The 19932-nt window shown below is 37.9% G+C and overlaps 1 protein-coding gene and 3 long non-coding RNA genes across 5 annotated transcripts in view; 2 read left to right on the forward strand and 2 right to left on the reverse strand.

Annotated features, from left to right (window-relative positions):
* Positions 1 to 19932, forward strand: part of LOC141632608 (uncharacterized) — a 141266-nt gene that overhangs the window by 106001 nt on the left and 15333 nt on the right. The window lies entirely within an intron of this gene.
* LOC141632599 (uncharacterized) lies at positions 1302 to 14968 on the reverse strand. 2 transcript variants are annotated; one of them, XR_012537798.1, is made up of 5 exons: positions 14669 to 14968; positions 14044 to 14232; positions 3099 to 3245; positions 2908 to 2985; positions 1302 to 1602 (listed from the first exon to the last, which is right to left on the reverse strand). It is a non-coding gene; the product is annotated as an uncharacterized LOC141632599 (long non-coding RNA). The 2 variants fall into 2 exon arrangements; XR_012537799.1 differs by lacking the exon at positions 3099 to 3245 and having other exon boundaries at positions 1305 to 1602; positions 14669 to 14964.
* On the forward strand, positions 3497 to 5039 carry LOC141632594 (uncharacterized). Its single transcript, XR_012537795.1, has 2 exons — positions 3497 to 4569; positions 4678 to 5039. It is a non-coding gene; the product is annotated as an uncharacterized LOC141632594 (long non-coding RNA).
* Positions 6630 to 7844, reverse strand: LOC141632600 (uncharacterized). Its single transcript, XR_012537800.1, has 4 exons — positions 7705 to 7844; positions 7522 to 7614; positions 6991 to 7055; positions 6630 to 6884 (listed from the first exon to the last, which is right to left on the reverse strand). It is a non-coding gene; the product is annotated as an uncharacterized LOC141632600 (long non-coding RNA).

Here is a 19932-nt window from a genome sequence, read left to right on the forward strand (position 1 = left end):
TTAAATGGAATGGACCTACATTTTATCAAGTTAGTAAAAGACGATTAGGTAGAGACAATAAAACTCAAAATACCTAAGAGTAAATTCTAATTTTAGACCTCAATGGGTTATTTAGTGAAAGTTGGAGTGAAATGGTCAAGGACAATATAAGAAGAGAAGACAATATAAGAAGTGAAGACAAACAGGGCCACACAAAACCAAATACGCAAGCAACCGAAAGCAAAGAACAACTAAAAGCTAGCAAGCGCATTCGAAGTATATATAGCAGCTATAAAATGCTAGGCGGAAGAATGCAAGTGTATTCGAAGTATAAACAGAAGCAATGGAACAACGCAGATGAGGTGTAGCTGCTGTAGCTATTGAACACAAGCAACACATTTTTAAAGACAGAGTAATGAAACTTGTAACACCCCGTATTTTATTAAGTTGGATAAAATTCTTTTAATTGCTATTTTGAATTTAATTACATCATTTAACGATTTATATATTTATGCTTAGCTAATTAATTAATTTCATCATAATTCGATACGTTAATTTTAATAATCATTAATAAGTTTATTTAAAGTTAGTTCGAGTTTATTGAAATTAGTTCGAGTTTATTTATTTAATAATTTCCGTTTCTTTACGAGTCCTTATGAAAGTTGTTTTAAGTGAACTCGAGATGGATTTTGGGAACAAAACCGTCCAATTAGCTATTTTGAGCTTATTTCACTAAATTAGCAATTTTTTTATTAATTTCCGTCTCATATTTTATTTAAAGATAATTCGTTAATATCGTCCTTTCACATGATAGAATGTTAGCATTTATATTGGTAAGTTGGACTCTTTGCCCCTCTTATGGTTAATTGGGTATCCTACATGTCTTGTGTGGTGTGGGCTAAAGTATTCAAGCTGGGACTAGCTGGGACTAGGTCCTAGGTGAGTATTTCGGCCTTCATCATAGGTAGGTCATTATAGTCTTTGACGAGTGTATGTTCACTGCTTAATAGCCTCTGTGTTCCTGACTTGGTGGGTTTATATCCAAGTTGGGGCATGACCTCATTACTTATTTTGAGAGTAAGTGGTCAGCTTAAGTACTAGCCAACCCTTTGGTGGACTCCTTAGGGTACTCACATGGTTTTATAAAATTGTGGGTCTTGGGTGTGGTGGTGTGTATCCGCATGTCTAGGTCTGCGCAGATTTAGTACTAGGGTTGTGTTGTGTCTTGGCCATGTTTTGATAGAACCTCTGATACCAACTGTGACACCCTCACTTATCGCGGAAAAGTAAACACGTAATTCTAGAATAAAACTGCATGGATATGTTTGTAATAGGTTCAATTGGGTAAAAACCTGTAATTTTAAAACCTGAACCTGTTATAAAGATATCCAAATTGGAAGGTGTCAAAACATACAAGGTCTAAATAGAAGTTTCGCAACATAACCATTGCTAAAGTCGCGAATAGCAAAGTTATACAACCAAATGTAAAGAGGGAGACATATGTCCCTAAAATGTATGTGACATAAAAAGTGTTTAAGGGTCACAATAAAATAAAGCCAGTCTAGGTTCCAAGGTTACTTTTCTCGCTAGCTCGTCCATGTACCCCATATATGCATCACCTACCTGTCATTCGCATTTTATACAAATACGAAAGCCACAGTCAGTGGGGAGTAACTCCGAGTTCTCCCAGCCACGAAATGTCATAATTAATATAACATGTAAACATAAGAATATGAATACGAATCACACAATGCCTTAGCATATAGATGCTAGACAATCGTGCTTATCATGTGAACAACAATATAACACCACATAGTCCTAGCATGTGAATACTAGACCGACTCAAGCTACACTATTATGTGAGTCAAATAACACACGGGAATCCAAACTCTATCAACCATAGCCGGCTTGCATCTCACCTTCTATGATTCATAGAATCATCAAACAAGAAAGGGCAATATATCAAAGACAGGCATAATAGTACATTTTTGATGTCTAAGAACCAATTAACTACCCTAAGGAGTATACAATTCCCACGTTATTTTATAGTCAAATTATTTATATACAACATGCTCAAAAATTTTGTCCAGGAGTAGAAGGTTACGTATAAAAGGTTTTTTTTTGTGTGAAGCAGAGACCTTAGTTTGTGCAACTAGAAGGTTATTTTGTGAAACTTGGACCTCAATAAGTGATTTAGTGAAACTTGGAGTGAAATGGTTACGGACAATATAAGAGAAGACAAACAGGGCTATAAGAAGAGAACACAATATAAGAAGAGAAGACAAACACAGACACACAAAACCAAATACGCAGGCAGCTGAAAGCAAAGAACAACTAAAAGCTAGCAAGCGCATTCGAACTATATACAGCAACAGTAAAATGCTAGGCGGAAGAATGCAAGCGCATTCAAAGTATAAACGGAAGCAATGGAGACTTTAGGGTGATGAGGTGTAGCTGCTGTAACTACTGAAATTGATTCAAACCTCCGAAAATGAAACACGCAGCAAAAGAATGAAAAGCTAATGACAAAATACCATACTCAAGCATCCTAAAACTCGCAAAATAGAGGCGAAACTTCTAAAATTAACTATGAAGCAACAACAACAGAAGGCAGACTAAAAGGTGTATCCTCAGAAACAAAGGTATTATGAGCAACATTTGGTACACATGAGGTTTGTCACAAACCTAGGTACATGAAATCGGTCATAAAACTCATAACTAATAAAGAACAATAACAATGAAACTTCAATTAAAAGCTTAATCGAGCAGAAAAGGAACACATAGAAATCGATGGAAGTCGAGTGAAGGTAAATAGGAAAACAAGAGTAAAACTCTGGAATAAAAGTAATTAAATAAGTTTTGTAACTTAAAATTGAACCAAATAAGCAAGAAAATGAAAATCTAGTAAAGAAAGGGAAAGGAACATACAAAGAAACTTAGAAATCGACTTCAGTTGATTTTAGGCGTTCCTTTTGTGTTCAATGATGCGTACAAAACGATCAAAACCTGTATAATAACAGCGATAATTTAACAAAGTCAATAAGTTGATTGAAATTAGAGTGAAAAATACGAAATGAAAGCAGGATGAATCGAAAATAAAATTAGTAAATCGAAAATACCTAATTTGGGGATGATAATAGCAGTACAAAAGCTCGATGATAATGGAGGTCGAAAGATCAATGATATTGGCGGTGGAAAAGCTCGGTGATAATGGCAGCCTGAAACTCAGTGACAATGGCGAAGAGGGAGCTGAAGATGGAGCTCAGCTGAAGACAAGTTAAAGAGAGAGAAAGAGGGTGGAGCAAATGAATTGAGTAATTGAGAGGAAACGCGTGGTTAGAATTATATAGGGACACGTGGCATCATCTGGCGAGTCTATAGTTATTAGATCCGACGATTTAGAATGAAGATCCACCTCACCCTTTTTAAGAAAGGTCTACAATGATTGATATATATATATATATATATATATATATATATATATATATATATATATATATATAATCAAGATCCTGTTCGAACTAAATTACGGTGCGAACCGTACGAACTCACTCAGACAGTCCAAATCAAGCAAATAATAAAAAACCAAAAGTAGTTTCTCGCCCATAATAAGGTAAACCCATACCTAACTTTTCAAGTCACATTCCAATTTCCATATTTATCTACTCCCTTACCTGGCAACACACTCTCGCCGGCGGCCACCGGATCTCCGGCCGCATTTAATCGCCAAAATTAATGAGATCGACGACTCACCACACATGATGCCTTCTTTTCGCATCCCAACCTCCTCTACCACAACCTCCTTTCTGACTCGCCTCTGACGGTGGTATTGTTGGCTGCACCACCACCGGCGACCTCCGACGAAATACACTTCCCCCATTAACCCCATTTTACATTATACCCTATTTATATTTTATTTTTGGTATATTTATTAAAAATAAATTTGATTGAAAAATTCCAGATTTAGGAATTTATAATCAATGCGGTCGGGTGACGGTGTAAAATAGTGATATGGTGAATGGTGAGACTGAGTACAGACGCCGGAGTAGTGTGTCATTTGCGGTGTTGACGATACCGAATGTGTGAGGTGGTGAAGAGTGGGTGATGTGGGAGTGCGACGGAAGAGCGTGTATCACCAGATCGTCGCTGGAGCGTGTCAGCTCATGTCGGTTGTCGGGATGTGATAGTATTAACAAGTGTATCTGGAAGCATTAAGACGTGTATCTGGAAGTATTAAGATGTGTATCTGGGTAGATCGTTACCCAGATAGCTGGACGGTGACGGCTGGTGATAGTCATCGTAAGAGGTGATGGTTGGAGGTGGGTGCATAAAGTAAAGACCCTGGATACACAACCTACTGTTTCGAGATCCGGAAGTACTGTCTTGTGTATCCGGAAGTATGAACTTGTGTATCCGAAAGTATTATATTGTGTATCCGGAAGTACTGTCTTCGTTATACGAACTCAATAAGAATTCCAAAATATACAGGTGAACATATGGTTTCTAATGCTAATAAAAAAATGTACAGGTGAACATATGGTTTCTAATGGTAATAAGCTTGGCCGAGGATGATTTGGCACAGTTTATAAGGTATGTCACATGCAATTACCAGGAAGGTCTAATTGTGATTATATTTAATTCCGCCGTTGTTGCGGCTTAGTTGACTTATATGTGACATATGTAAGGTTTACTTTCCAGTGGGAGGTGGCCGTGGAAAGAGCTTGCTAAGAATTTTGGGCAAGGCGAACTTGAATTCAAAAATGAGCTTCAGTACATGAACTCAGGCTGCTGGGTTTCTGATCTATGAATTTGCTCCAAACAGAACCTTGGATCACTTCTTATTTGGTATGTTTGTGCAATGTTCGAACTGTCACATCAGCATTTTGTATTGTGATCACTCTTAATCTTCATCTCTTATGTAAGCATTATTATAAACCCACTCGTTATAAATCCCAATACTTGAAAAAAGTTCTTATTAGGGATTCTGGGTACTTTTTACTGGTGAAAAAGCTTTGTAAGACTTTTTTAGTGTATATAAAATTGTAGATTACACTACAAAATGCTCTTTGTCCAGGTCAAATAAAAAAATGTACAGGTGAGCTTTTCGTTTCTTAATGTGGTGGTGCGTCATTTTTTGCGGCAGTACGGATTGCGGTGGTGCATCCTTTTCAAGGGCTGTGGGGATTGCGGTGGTGCGTTATTGTTGGTGGCAGGGGGTGTGGTAATGTATGCCAACTAGATGACGATAGGGCTTAGGTGTGGTGTTAGTTTAGGAATTCGTGGTGGTGGTGCGGTGGTGGTGGTGATGGTGGCGGCGACAATGATTGGTAGTAATTCAATTTTTGTGATGGATGCACAATATATGACCCTAGATACATATACCAATACTCTAGATACACAAATCAATTTATGTATTCAGCATTATTGATATGTGTATCTAGAGTGGTTGTGGGGGCAGCGTTGGTGTGGTGGTCACGGAATGGGATTACCTGTGAACTATTGAGGTATGGGTGAGATTACTTCTTGATTCACTAGACAAGACAAGGTAAAGTCGAATCGTAGCAATACTATGGAACATATATGGAATGAGCTGAATAATGTGATATTTCATGGGAGTCAACCAAACTTAGCGAAGAGAACATATGGCTGTTCATCGTGATCATACAGGGAACGTTGGACGTGTTGTAGTGCAACAACTGAAGTATCGATGGGCGCTTGATATTGCGAAGGCAAATGCAGCGGTGTTTAGAGTAAGAATGGCGATTCAGATGGGTATTCGAGTTGCAATCTTGGAGTTGGATTCGGTACAACTTGTCACTACCTTACAAAACCATGACGTACCATCCAACTATTTCAGAAATGTAGATCACGAGATCCTTATGTTAGCTAAAGTGTTGTATTGTTCAAGTTTTAATTTTGTTAATCGTAGTGGTAACGTAGCAGCACATCGGTTAGCCCATTTTACTCCCCTGGATTGCATTACTCGAGTACTTGTGTGTGGGGTAGATGCTTGTCATGAGCGTATTGAGGTTGCTATTGTTTATGGCTTTGTATTGGCAGTTAAATTGACATGATTCCTTCTTCAAAAATAGTTATTTGGTAAAATGAGGGGTGTTGAAGCCGCTTGTCGGGAATTAACAAAGTAATAATCGGTTATAGGGATAGATTTATCCCTTGTCCATGTTCATTGTCTTTATCATAATAAGTTTATCCTGCATTTGTTAAATATCTCACATTCAACAATTAAGCTTGGCTCACACACTACTACAAAACCTGTTATGCACATCGGACTTTTTTGTATATGGACATCGGATACACACCCGATGTAGAGTTTGGTCATGTCCATTATGGAGTAATGCACATCGGATTTTAAACCGATGTCCATTAAAATTTGCACAACGGATTTCTCTATATATCTGATGTCCATATGACATATAGACATCAGCCTTTTTGGAAGTCTGATGTCCATTATTTGCCATAGGCATCAGATATCTAAATAGTCTGATGTCTATTGTAAAATATAGACATCGGTTTTTTATAAAAATCCGATGTTTATAATTATTAATTTTTATAAAAAATATATATATATATATATATATATATATATATTACTATATTATTACCCAATACATTATTACTACACATGATCACAAATGCAAAAGATGATTCAATAATCAACAAATATGTTTATACAATCAATCGATTATCTAAAGTCAATTACGAAAAGATACAAATATATTAAGACAACTAACCTATCAACAAAAATAGAAACCAAGTTGTAACATAACTCGATATAAAACATAGCTCCTCGGCCAAATGGCGGCAATTAGTACTACTAATTTTGCATAATAGATCTTCATTAGCAATAAATCGTCATAGCCCTTCCATAAGCCTTATCGCCTTAACTTTGTCAAATTATGAAGGTAATTAGAACTCCTTCCGCAGCTTCAACAACTTCAAGTCTACCCATAGAACAGTGAAAAATGATTATGCGAGTAGGAACCTAGTTACCTGTGGGATAATGTTGAACCTTAATACGTAACAACTTCATTCAATCACCAAATTTACAAATGGAACTGGAAAACATCAGATAGCACTTCTCAATTAAGAGAAAGCACGCCAGATAAAGAGGAAAAAGAAAGTGACTAGCTTTTACAAAAGGGTGAACTCATCTCATCATACTAGTATACCAAACTTGCACAAGGCAAAGACGTGAACCTCAAGCACACGAGACACGTCATTTTAGCGGACAAACTTGTATTTTTAAAATAATAATTTTTGGCACAATACCTCCTTTTTTAAATATTTTTAAACTTCAAAGAAGTTTAACATGAAAAAAAAAAAGTAAAAGCTAGGAATAATGAGGCAAAGGGGAAAATGTAATAAATAAAAGAAATAGATGACAACAGTGTGAAAAATTCAATATAATGTGACTGACTAGATTTAACATATGATCAAGGCATGCCACAGACCTTGAGTTGTTTATGCTAGCGCTTCAATAAGCCCTGTAACTAGATTTTAAAAACTAAGATAGGAACTCACTATTGTGTTGGAAGATGGAAATTGTAGCCCCGGATCCTCGAGCACCATTAACAATTGAACTGTGATTAAGAGAATCACTTATAATCAACCCACCTTGTTGATGAATATGAAAACATTAGTATTCATGACACTTGACATGGGTAGTGTAAACATTTGCAGTAAATTATAAGCATATAAACATACCTTCCCAATCAAGACAGGTATAATAGTAGAATTTGTAGCATAACCCATCCCAAAGACTAAAGCATCGAGCTTTCCCACAAATTTAGCGACACACTCCTCCAATTCGAGAATGCGATGAGTGAGTGCACGCAATAAATCACCTTAGCTAATATAATGGCACTCGATCCACAAACCAAGTGTCCACACAAAAAACAATGAAAATATTAAAAACATTATAAGCACCTCCATCTACACGTGGGCTACGGTGCTTGCGAAAAATTTCTTCAACGATTCAATAGCACGGGGTGTGCGGTATTCATCGGTCACAGAAATCCGAGGTAATTATATGACCCCAAATTAAGACAATGCTTAACTTTTTCCGTACGTCTGTAACAACAGAGTTTTAATTTATTAGTGATCAACAACATCAAAGTTGGACAATTAAGCAATATAAATAACAATTTGTTCCTCCATGAAAAATACATACATTAAAGCCTTGTTACGATCGTTAGAAAATCGTTCCACCACATCAAACCAAGCATCAGGAGCACTCGAAATTGGCCTTCCGAAACAGTCCTACAGACGGCAAGAGAATATCGGTCACATTGTAACACACGCTCAAACCTTAAGCTGTACAGTTTATCCTAAATCCCAATTTCACACAGCCTTAATATCTCTTTTCTGGCTAAACGAGCAATAGTATCCAAACTAAAGAACATCATTTCAAATTTTCAATAAAGCAGCACACTTCACAGTCCAACACTTTTACCTTCATAATTATATACAGAGTATCACTAGCGCCTAGCGCTTAAAATGACCTAGTTATCTGCAAATGACCTAGTTATCTGCAAATGAGTAAATGGTTTACAAATGAATTAATTAATGGCAAACACCAAATCATCAATACAACATACAAAATTCAGTACTTCACTTCACTAGTTCACTAAACAAACAAAAAACGCAGCAATTTGAAGTTTTAACAATTGAACACCATACGACTATCTCGATTCATACATTTGATACATTCATTATAGTATTATATCGCTTCACCTTCAGCAATACATACATTCATTACATATTTACATCATTATATCAATTCAATTTATCAATTATATCAATTAGGGTTTGAAAATTGGGATTTGGGGAAAATTCGAAATTAGGGTTTAGAAAATGGGGGTATACTTACTTCACTAAGGCAGGCATTGATGGCGAAGCGCTAACGGTGGCGATGAGGGTGGATGGTGAAGACTGAAGCGTCGCCAGTGACAATTTATGGTGAATATTGGAGATGGATTTTTTTTAGCAGAGAGATTGAGAGGATGATCGTCTTACGGTTTGTGTTATTGTGTAAAGTCGAAATAGGGAATTAGGAATAAAAGGAAACGCCTTTTTTTTTTAATGATTTTTTTTTATACTCGAAATAATAAGTGATTTGGCGGAGACGGAAATATTTTTGCCGCTTATAATTTTCACTTTAGATGCACATCGGTTAAATAGAATGTTCCATGTCCATGACTTTTATATAGACATGGGTTTCATTAAATATCACATGTCCTTTAAAATCAGAAATAATGGACATGTGTTTTTTAACGCAACCGATGTACATATAATTATATGCACATCAGTTTTTTGCAAACAACCGATGTGCATGTTATGTACATCGGTTTTCCAGATAATCTGATGTCCATCGACTGATGTCCATAACGAGTTTTGTAGTAGTGACAGTTAACTACGGAGTAATAGGGAATGTTTTCTACATATTTATACATTAATATCTATAATGTATGAATGAATATATTATGTATATTGTACTTGTTGTCAATTTTGTGTTAGTGCATGATTGATAAACAATATACAGAGCTGCTCCTTCAGTTTTGGTATAAAAAATGGTTGAGTTTCCCGGCCCCCTCGTTTGATCATATTAAGTTCTTACATACACTCGTTTAAATTGCTAGATAAATTATTTTAGCTAGATATATATATATATATATATATATATATATATATATATATATATATATATATATATATATACAATCCCTTAAGTTGCTAGAAGCATACCTTTAACTAGATATATACACTCTTTCAAGTTTAATTTCTAAATACATGTCTTTTACTTGCTAGATACACTCCTTTAAGTTGCTAGATACATACTTCTAACTACATAAATACATTCCATTAAATTACTAGATACATACCTCTACCTAAAGATAAAGTCTCCTAGCTAATTGCATTCAATTATCATTCATACCTATAATTTCACAATTAGGCAAAGGGATGTGTTCATTTGAAGGAAAAATTATCGTTATAGCTAGTATAGAACATCTCTACATTTTCCATATTCGTAGTTAGTACAGACCATCTCTACGACTTTGGTGGCTAAAACAAACTCAAATTAAAGGATGCTACTCGACACGAACAAGACTAATTTACAAATTGAATCCAGGAGCAAAAACTATCATAAATCAATGAATCCCCCAATTTTCAGTTGAACAAAAACGAAAGAAAGACATGAGATTGAATCTAATTAAACTTCAAAAGATAATTTAAACCTAAAAAGATATAAGATTATAGAATGTGTGGTTAATGTTATTGATGATTAATCAGAGGAAATGTACAAGTATATATAACAACAAGAAGTATAGAGCTAGCCTAAGACCTAGTTTACAGCTAAATAAAATGCTTGACAATAGGTAACAAATAACAAAAAGATATGATAAGTTGTTGCTAACAACCGAGAGATTCAAGGGAAGATTTTAGTTGACTAGGTGAGGAAGCTTTATCTTCAATACTCCCGCTCAAGATGGACGGTCGGGAGCGTAGGCCAATCTTGGAAGCCAAGTCGAGAAAACGAGGCTTGTGGAGGGGCTTAGTGAGAGTTGAGGAGCTTGAGGGTTGCATTTGATGGGTGGCCAAGTCGGTGATGCCAAGAACTGGAAGTTGCGGTGTAGGCGTGGGTGAAGGAGGATGGTTGCCACTCGTAGGTGCCTTCACGGAATTGTCCCTGAAGAAGTATTGCTCCCGTCGAGATGGCCTTAAAACAAAAGGAAGTGGGTGAGAATAAGGCAATAGCATTATTATCTTTACAGAATTGAGATACGGAAATTAATTTGCGAGAAATGGTTGGGACAACTAAAACATTATTAAAGATAAGGGAATGAAGAGAGAAAGAACCATGGTGAGTGATTGGGAGAGACGACCCATCACCGATTACGAGGTCATCGGGTCCATCATAAGGAGCATGGAGGGAGAGGGTGTTGAGGTCATTGACAACGTGGTGTGAGGCACCGCTGTCAATGAGAAAGGAGGAGGTGGATGGGTTCGAAGAGGCAGTGGCGGTGTTGGCGTATGGGCGGGGTTGTCTCGGTGTTGGTGGAGGAAAAACAACAGTGGGATAGTCACGCTTAAAGTCCGAGCAATCACTGATAACGTGGCCCTTGCTGCGGCAGTATTGGCAGCGGCCTAAAAAGGGTTTTGGGTCATTGTTGGAGGGTTGGTTTTGGGATGGATAGCGGGGTTGAGGAGGGTTTTGGTATTGGTTACGGGACTGGTTGGGGTTGGGTTGATAACGGCGGTGGTGGGTGTGTAATTACGGGCGGGCGGCGTGGGCGGAGGTGTAAACGGGGTGGCGGTGGGTTGGGTGCGACGAGGAGCTCATGATTAATGAGCTTCTCATGTAAATCCTCAAAAGTAATGGGTACGTCACGAGCACGGACGGCATCGATGACGGGTTGGTATAATTTTTGGTCGAGGCCGTCAAGGATTTGACTCGTGATGTCCTCATTATCAACGGGTTTTCCTAATTGGGCAAGGTTAGCGGCACAAGTTTTAATGGCTAACATGTAATCCGTGATGGATTTGTCGCCAAGGGTGATGTGTTTGAGACGGTTCTTTAGTTGGAGAATGTGACCGCGAGAGGGGTTAGCATAGGTTGTAGCAAGAAGGTTCCAAGCGGCTTGTGAGGTGGTGCAGTCGAGGATGAGTGGGGCAACGGTGTCAGTGAGGGTACCGGCAAGAGCGCCGAGGATAAGTTGGTCTTGTTTGAACCATGTGTTGTAGGTGGGTTCGGGATTGGGTCGGGGTGAGGTTTGGCCTCGGTGGGCATGGGTGTGATGGTTTGTGGTGGAGGAGTTGACGAGCCATCAAGAAAGCAGAACAGCCCGAATCCTTGAAGGAGACGGGTGATCTGGAAGCGCCAAGATCGATACGATGTCGGGGTTAGTTTGGTGCATGTGGGAAAGGAGATCGAGAGCAAGGGTTTTGTTGGTTCGTCGACATTGGGAATGAGGTTGTTGGAGGTGTGTGCCATGGTTGTTCGATCACGAGAAGAAGGATTAGGAGTAGGGTTAGGATCGATATAGGGAATGATACCATATAAGATTATAGAATGTGTGGTTAATGTTATTGATGATTAATCAGAGGAAATGTACAAGTATATATAACAACAAGAAGTATAGAGCTAGCCTAAGACCTAGTTTACAGCTAAATAAAATGCTTGACAATAGGTAACAAATAACAAAAAGATATGATAAGTTGTTGCTAACAACCGAGAGATTCAAGGGAAGATTTTAGTTGACTAGGTGAGGAAGCTTTATCTTCAATAAAAGATTGGCGAGGATTCGTACCTAATTCCGTATGAGGAATATTAATTTCACAAAGTCTCCAATTGATAGTTGTATAACTGCTCAATGAAGATGGTGAATAAGGGTTTTTTTATTAGAGATTTAGAAGGGAATATGGCGATCATAAAACATTCAAGTCCCGCGCTCTCTTTTCAATTTGTGAAAAGTTATTAGAAGCGCTTTCCCAAAAGCGCCTTAAGTTTGGACTACAACAACAACAGCAACATCAGAGCCTTAATCCCAAAATAATTTGGGGCCCTTAAGTTTGGACTAATCAGATAAAATCCAGCGTTTTTTTTAAACAGCTCCACGAAACAAGCGTCAATGTATACCTTTTATGTAGTAGTGTACAAATTATGTATCATCTACTGTCATATAAAAAACACATTAATATACTCCAACAACCAATGATAAAAGCTCACAAAATTCAGTCCTTTTAAGTTGCTAGATAGTTTAAGTTGCTAGATACATACTTATAACTAGCCAGATATACTCCTTTAAGTTGCTAGATACATACCTCTAGCTAGCTAGTTACACACCTTTAAGTTGCTAGATACACACTTCTATCTCGACTACTTAATCATGAGAAGACAGAATTCCCACCATCAATCACAACCGAGAGCTCCTCAAACCCTCCAAATGTTTTAGATGAAGTCAAACAGATTTTAACTTGGAGACTATTAAATTACGGTAGTAGTCGAATTTAGATCTTTTTGTGTTATAACATTAATTAGAGTAAATCAAGACCACCCCAATTAAGTGCTTTGAATTTCTCTATTTTATTAGTTAATCACATACAACTCATGCAGTCAATTCCTTTCAACCATGAAGAGCTGTGATTGATGATAAAGCAACTAATTCAAGACCATACTTACTAAACATCAGCATCATAATTATGCTACACTACATAATTTGACAAATTTAAAATAAAAACTCCCAAGCAAGCATCATAATGCTGTTTTGCATCCTAAGGAAGTCACAATGAAAGACTATGTACTACTCCCTCCGTCACAATCATTTGTTTACTAATACACACGGTATTTTAATCTAAGGTTAAAAATGATTGGGACGGAGGGAGTATAATTTGAGCAAAATGTAAGAAAAGAGTGAATAAAATAGAGTTATTTCATAACAATAATCCATCCTATTGGTGGTCTGCAATAATCACTCCATCATATTAATAATCTCAATTAAATCCAACCTAAGTACCATACCTTCTAATAACGAACCAGCTGATATTTTTTGAAGTTTATGATTGAATACTTGATAGTTTTTGGACAACCTAGCTGGTATATGTGAAGTTTATGTGTAATATTTTCAAGTGATGAATCAAGAACTTGGTTTATTTGATACGAATAAACATCACAAAATATCAGCTGGTTCGTTATTAGAAGGTATGGTGTTTAGGTTGGACTTAATTGGGATTATTGATAAGATAGAGTGATTATTGCAGACCACCAATAGGATGGATTATTGTTATGAAATAACCCAATAAAATATACCAATTCATTGGCACTACTAGTGGTTGAAAAACCTTTTGAGGACTCATCTTCAGAGATAAGTTCTAAATTTTTTTTTACTTAATCAAAACTACAAACTCCCCACACATCACGAAACCAAATCATTACACTAGCAGCTAGTTTTCATATTATCCGTCAAACTATACATCAACTAACTTATGGAAAGATAAAGTAAGCATTCATACAGTACGAATTAATCAATAAGAATTGAGACGAACCGATAGCAAAGTCTTCGAACTCGTGAGGATATGTATCCCAGGTGGTGTGTGGCAACGCGCCACAAAATATTAGGACGATATGAGAGATGCCATATGAAAAAGTATGATGACTTTGATTAAATACTGAATCAAATTCAACAAGATTAGCTTTTCATCCTTTAGTAATAGCACTAGGATCTTCATAAAACCCTGCAATGATAGCAACATGCCAGGTCTCAACTTGGTTGGAGGCCTAGTGTCAAATTGAAGAGCCAAACTCCAGCAAAAACAATCTAGACTACCATAATAACTTCTCCCTCTTGCACATCTGATGTTGGAGGATATCTTTGTTTGAAAAATGTTAACAATTCAATTTGTCTTATTACTTAATACTCAATATGCCTACCAATCATTAATTTAGGCTGCTTTAGTTCTAACAAATTATTAATAATTTTCAACGAAGAACCCATGAAGAGGGCAAGTATATGAAGATAAAAGGAAAATCAATTACACAACCAAGGAAAATCAAAACTTCAGCTTTTACAAACCCTAATTTTTCCAAGTATACTTATTTTTTCGCTTTATCACAATATTACATTAAAAATGGATAGCAATTTAAAAGATCTAAAATTATAATTGAACTAACCTCGTTTTGTAGTGAACTTAGATCGAATTAATGGCTGCAGTGGTGTTGGTCAATTAGTAGAGAGATGGTAGAACCGATCCAATGAAAGAGGAAAGGAATAGCGGAAGTGGGGAAGAGAGAGAGAAAGCAATGGTGGCGGTGACTTTCAACGGTGATCGGCCGACATCGTCAGATAGTTGGGTATGCAAGAGCTTGAGGAGAGAGGACGGAGTACTGGTAGCGTGAAAATAAAACACCATCATATGAGCAGCGCGTGATTGAGGGAGTACGTGTGCAGATTTGTGGATTTTAAGGGGTGTTTAGTTCGCATAAAGGTATCAGTATGGAATCAGGAATCAAACTAGGGTCGTATGGGTTTGGAACTCCATTCCTCATACCTTGTGTTTGGTTGAATTCCGGAATGAGGAATCAAATTGTGTTGTATGTTTATTTTATTGATAAAATTTTGTACTATTTACTTATATATTAATTTTCAACTTTATTTCATATATTAATTGGTAAAAATTTTATATAATTTTTATTTTATGTATGTTACTTTTTTTTCATGTATTATAATATTTTTGTTCTTAAATATATTAAACATGTTGGGAAAAAAATCATTATTTGTATTTTTCCCGGAAAAAAAGTCTTAGAAAAAATACAAATTTATGAATATTTAAAAAATATTGATCTTTCTACAACATTTTTCTTTTTAATGCTCTTTTTGTATTTGATACCCGAATGTATCATTCTCATACCCACCTCCCCTCTTGGGTATGAGAAACCCATCCTCATGGGTTTGAGATATGGGTATCAAAATACAAAAAATATGAAACAAACACAAGGTATTGGTTTAGCTTATTCCAAACTCATACCTTATACCTAGAATTGGTGAACCAAACACCTCTTAAGTTAGTTCGTACAGTTCGTATTGAAATCTAGTTCGTAAGGGATCTCGCCCCTATATATATAGGTGTTCCACTCTTAAAGTACCAATTTTCCTCCTCCTTTGTTTTCTCTTCACCGCTAAAGATTGACGGGACTAAACTAAGGGCGTTTCCGAAGCATTTAGCGCACTTTCCACTTCTGGGAACAAATCAGTGAGGTCTGAGTCGTGAACCAAGATTGGAAGCCAGGTTGATTACGAAGAAAGGACCTCCTTAGTTATAGGCAACAAAAGCATAGAATCTTAAATGTGAAATCAGTAGGCTTCTTCAGGCTTCTTCCGAGATCTATCTAATCTCATTGCCTATAATAACCTATAATAACCTATAATAAATAGAATAGTAAAAATATTTAAGAACAAAGCTCCGAGATGGAAGTCGAATCGTAAATCAAAGTTCCGAGCCTTACCTTATATAGTAGAGATGGGCTTCAAACTAAACTAAAAGAAAGTCAACCTATTCCTGCAATTGCGGTCAGTCTCGCTACCTCTTTAGTTGTCGCCCCCTACTTGCTCATTCGTTATTACTACCACTTCTACCCCGCTTCTTCCCCTCGTCCGACTTGCATGTGTGTGTTAAGAATCTAGCTAGCGTTCCTTCTTATAGCCCGGCCATCCATCCCCTCCTTTTCTCCATGTGTATTGAATGATGGAATGAATAGAGCGAGAAAGGTAGGTGGAAATTAGGACTATGATTTGAAAGTTGACTGCCTGTCTTGAATGTATCTATGCACGAGCCTTGAAAAAGCCTATTTTTGATTATTTTTTCCGGTATAGGAAAATTTAAAACTTTCTAATTGTGGCTTGTCTATTAGTGGAAATGGGCTGATGAGCTTTAGCCCCTGGGCGGGATCAAACAATCATCTTTTCGAAGCCGTCCATTAACTAAAACAACTTTCGGGCTTTCACCGGTAAGGAAGAAAAAAAATAGAAGAAAAATACCAATATAGCTTCAGTGGATCTAGTGGTAATGATATTCTATGCCCAAGCCCTTAAGTCTCTTAAGCTCTTAAAAGTCAAGCTTGCCTAACCGTAGAAGTAGAACCGAGGACCAAGAGCTCGGGAAATAAAGATCGGGCATCCAGCTTTCCCGTAAGAACCTTGACTTAAGGATTCGAACAAAGAAAGACCGGTTGGTCTGGCTCCAGGTGTGCCCCTGAGAGAGTATCCCCCTGAAATCATAAAAAATTGGACCTGAATGAAGTAGTAAAGCGAAGAAGGTCAACCAAGCGTACTAATGTGGCTGTCGGCATTGCTTCTGAAAGCCTTTCTTATATGCTTTCTTATGCCTTTGGAGTGCCTAAATACAAATGAACGAAGTGGCCGTAAGGGATATGAGTGAACAGATTAAAGGGAGAGTGGAAACCGCTTACTAGTGAGTGAGGAGGGAAAGGTGACTCGCTCAGCACGAAATATGATAAGTTCCACATCGTTATGACTCTTAGACAACTTCCCTATTATAATCCCCTAACAGAGGTTTGGATGTCTTTGAGGTGAGGCATGAAAGGAGGATTTTTGAGAAGCGATTCTTTTTTTTAATTGGAGAGGATATAAAAGAACTCGTTAGAATGTGAGAGGGTTGGGCTACTCAAAATGTATCAAGCAACCTATGCTCAACCAGCTGTGACTCAGCCTTTTTCCTCATACCATCACAGGTACAACTGGTTTGGTTCCCCAAGCAAGAAAAGTGGTACCAATAGCCGGAGAACAGCTTGTCACAAGAAGGAGTGCGAAAGTTCGACCTTGTCACAACTTCCGCCGCAATTTAGAGTATTAAGGCCCATCCCTTCAAGGACATATCAAGATGGTACAACTCGAGGTGTGAGTTTCATGCCACTTGCTTTCCATGAGGGTTAGCTCGAAACATAAGCACGGACAACTGCTACAATTTGAAACATCGGGTCCAGGACCTCATTGATCAAAAGCTCCTGATATTCCCGAGGACAAGCCTTATCCAAAATCCTCTTCCCATTCATGAAGTTGTTAGCAGTAGTACCACTCCTGCCATCATCATAATGTTCTCTCTTCCATGCAATTAGAAGAGCGAATCGAGCTTCGCTGGTTAAATGCTATTAATGAGTATGAATAGTAGGGGGTACAGAATGAACCTTCCTATTCCAACGGCACGATGATGTAAAGAAAGATTCCACCGGGATATGAGTTGAAAACAGCTCGTAGGGAGAGTAGTTAAGCTTGACCAGTAGTTGGTATCGCGGAGTAAAGGCTTAGCTTTGAAAAAAAGAAGATCTTGGGTTATGTTGAATGTTCCCTTGTTTCATTGAAACGTGACAACATCTGGTTTGGTGAATTCAGTAAAGAATCCATCGAATGACAAAAAATAAAGTGTTTTAGCAAATTGCATGTTCGAAAGGGCGTACTTTCCTTTGCTTTTCCAGAAATTTTTTTTTTCTGATGCTGGCTCATCTTCTATAAATACGGTTGGTACAGGTTCTACCGGATCTAGAATGAGAACTCTTTCTTCAAAAGAAAAAGTTGTGCTTTACTTATGATTTTCGCTGTAAGAACCATTTTACTAGTAAAACGGACTTCTTAAACATGCATTTTTTATTTTGCTTACGATTTTTGTTGCCAAAGTCTCGTCCCTAGTCTCATTGGGGGGCCGTCTCTTTCCCAACAGCCTGCTCTGAAGCTTCATTCCCATCCCCATCTGCGGCTGAGTCTTCTTCATCAACAGGTAGAATTTCCTCCGAAAAGAGTGCTTAGTCGCCGAATGCCACCCTATATTTCTCCTCTTTTTCTCATTCTTTTGGTTTTGGGATTGGGAAGAAATGCTTTCCTGCTTACCCCTTCTCTTTCTTTCTCAGGCTACTTTGGGCTGCCCGCTTCTTTGTATTGGGTATTGGAAAAGGGCCAACAGCCTTAGTTTCATCAAGCAAGGAATTTCTTGTCAAAACCTGGTCTTTTCGTTGCAAATGACCTTTCACTAGTGTAGTGAAACGGGTCTCGCTTTTGTGTTTGTTGCAAATTTGCTTGGGGAACGGGGGCGCATTCTTAACCTTAGCCTAAAGGGGTGAATCCCGGCTATTCAAGGGCTGGGGCAGATGACTTTCCATTTCACGGGGACGTATGTGAGAGGGCCAAAAGACCTATTTAGCCGGTTTCCTTGATTATACTCTTTTCTAGCTAATAAACCTCCTAACACTAGGTGCAAGCACAATACTTCCATTCATAATGAATCTCAATACCTATTTTACCGGTTTTAAGTTATGCAGTTGACGCACCGGTCAAAGGTGAAGTTATAGAAAGAGACATCGAAGGTGCAATGAAGGTTTCGGTTGGTAGTGATGAAGCAGCAGAGGTCCTAGTTGAAAATGAAGTTGGTGGTGGTCAACCTGTTGGTGAAGTTGTAAGCGTTAAGGGTCAAGAGTCCAAAAATGGCTATTCACTTTTTCCATGAAGCACCGTGAAAGGGGCCTCAAACGACAGTTTTACTTATGTTTCGGGGGGATGAAATACTAGAGAACAAACAGGCTTGAATGTGGTTTCCCGATAGAGGAATCGTGGAACAATTTCAATATTCGATCGCATCTTCACTTGGAACTCCCTCGACTTCTTCTTCGACGTCTCTTTCTTCACTTTCGACGTCTCTTTCCCCAACCATAAGTTACTAAGAATGTTCCTTTTCAAAGTGCATATTTTCTTCCAATCCTAGAATTTTGTTATAAAAGGGGGTACTTTTACCACATGTTTTGAGGTATGAAAGACTCGAACGTTAGTGAGAGGAATGTAATGCTCGACTGAGAATAAGAGCAATGAAATACTACAGCTTTGGGGAGATGAACAAGCTTGTCCGTGGGTTCTCAATAGAGGAATCATGGAACACTTTCAATATTCGATTGAGGCGCGAAGCCCTTGCAACATATATTCCGTCCGCTAACACACTACTCGCTACGTCTCTTCCTCTACCCGTTCATTTGGGTAAAAGATCTCTCTCCCTATAGGTCCTTTAAAAGATAAGATTATATCACAATTAAGGATTTTAAAGCCAACTCCTTGTTGCGTAACCTACACTCGTTCCATCCATACTAGAAAGAGGGAAAGGGACCCTTGAAAAGCGGTCTTAATCGTAGGACCTTCAAAGGCAATCCTTTTTAACTATTCTTCTATAGAAAACAAAGCTGGGGATGTTTCACTAGCGCGTTCCCCGACGACAGAGTTTTTACCACCAACACCTACAGCCAAAAGTCAACCCGGCAATATAGCAGTGCCGCCGAGCGAGACTGCACTACCCGCTTATAGGAAAAGAAGGTACCACCAGCCACAGAAACAGGCTAGGTGTTGGTTTCGAGGTGGAGACCGACTGATCTTCAGTCCAAAGACT

Source organism: Silene latifolia, chromosome Y (assembly GCF_048544455.1).
Source record: "Silene latifolia isolate original U9 population chromosome Y, ASM4854445v1, whole genome shotgun sequence".
Taxonomy (NCBI): domain Eukaryota; kingdom Viridiplantae; phylum Streptophyta; class Magnoliopsida; order Caryophyllales; family Caryophyllaceae; genus Silene; species Silene latifolia.